Here is a 1,368-nt window from a genome sequence, read left to right on the forward strand (position 1 = left end):
AATATGCTTGATACAATTGATGAATGTTATAAGATCAGTAAGAGCCCCTAATAAAATAATTTTTAATTGCAGAAAAGTCAGTTAAAAGGTTGTTTTGCCACACAGTCGTTAGTTGCTCAATTATAAGTTGCAGGGGAGTTTTTTCTCATCAGTTTTTCTAAATTATTTTGTGTCCTTATATTAGTGATAATCTGTATTTTAATCAGCATTTCTATCCTATCATTTTCTAGTAATGATTTACTAGATAAATGTGTTGGAGACCCTATTTTAATTGCTAATGCAGGCATACGCAGAGTGCTCCCCACAGTTCCTCGCACAGCCTGTCAGCTAGGGTGCTTTCAGTTGTGAGAAAAAGCCCAAATCTCACTGGCTTATTCAAGGGCAGTTCCTGGCTCACAGCACTGAGAAGACATGGAGGTGACGGTCAAGCCCCACCGCCCAAGTCTCAACAGCAGCCATGGTTTTCCACCTCTCCCCTCCACCTCCGGGGACTCAGCTCGATCTCAACCTCGCCCTCCTTTTCCTGCAGGACTGCCCACAGCAGGGGCTAGAGGGCCCTGCCTCACGTGTGCAAACGGATAAAGGACATCTCTCTTCCAACCTACAAAGCTTCCTTACTGAACAAGAGTAGGTCATGTGACCCCTGAATTGCGAAGTTGAGCGTAAGCGCTACTCAGACTGGACGGTGTCACTTCTTGTTTATGAGCGAACCCGTGTAAGTGGTGCCCGCCTGTGAGTGATGGGGTCACAGGAGTGTTAGGGAAGCCAGCCATGACTGTGCTCCCAGCGAGGTGTTCAATAAATGTGGTGTGTTGGGATCTACAGTCCTTTATCCTACTTCTACCCTGGGCTACTGAAGGAAGATGGGGGTGCGGGGGTGGGGGTAATGGCTGCCTGAAAATTATGGTGTTTGTGAAGACTAACTACAGGATGGACGACCAAAAGAAGGAACAGATCTGTCTTGGCAGAAGAATGGCAAGCTTCACCCCGAGTGCTTGAAACACGTCATTGGGAGAGACCAATCCCAGAGAAGAGCTAGGTAGAGGATCGGCAAAAAAGAGGAAAAGCCTCAACAGTGGATTGATAACAGCGACTGCAACAATGGGGACACACAGCAGTGGCAGTAAGGATGGCTCAGGACCAGGCAGGGGCTGTCGTGCATAGGCGTGCCGGGTCAGGGCCTATGGCAGCCCCTAATCACAAGCAAAATGTGCCACGATCCAAAACGTTCGATATGATTGTCACAGGGATATTTTATCACCCAGGATTTATTTCCATCTGCAAGTAGCCAAAAGCCAAACCAAGCTCATTGCCGACTCACAGAGATCCTACAGGACAGTGTAGAACCCCCCACCATCCCCGGTGGGT

The sequence above is a fragment of the Echinops telfairi genome, unplaced genomic scaffold, assembly GCF_000313985.2.
Source record: "Echinops telfairi isolate 266 unplaced genomic scaffold, ASM31398v2 ScPeMD7_7400;HRSCAF=8409, whole genome shotgun sequence".
NCBI lineage: Eukaryota > Metazoa > Chordata > Mammalia > Afrosoricida > Tenrecidae > Echinops > Echinops telfairi.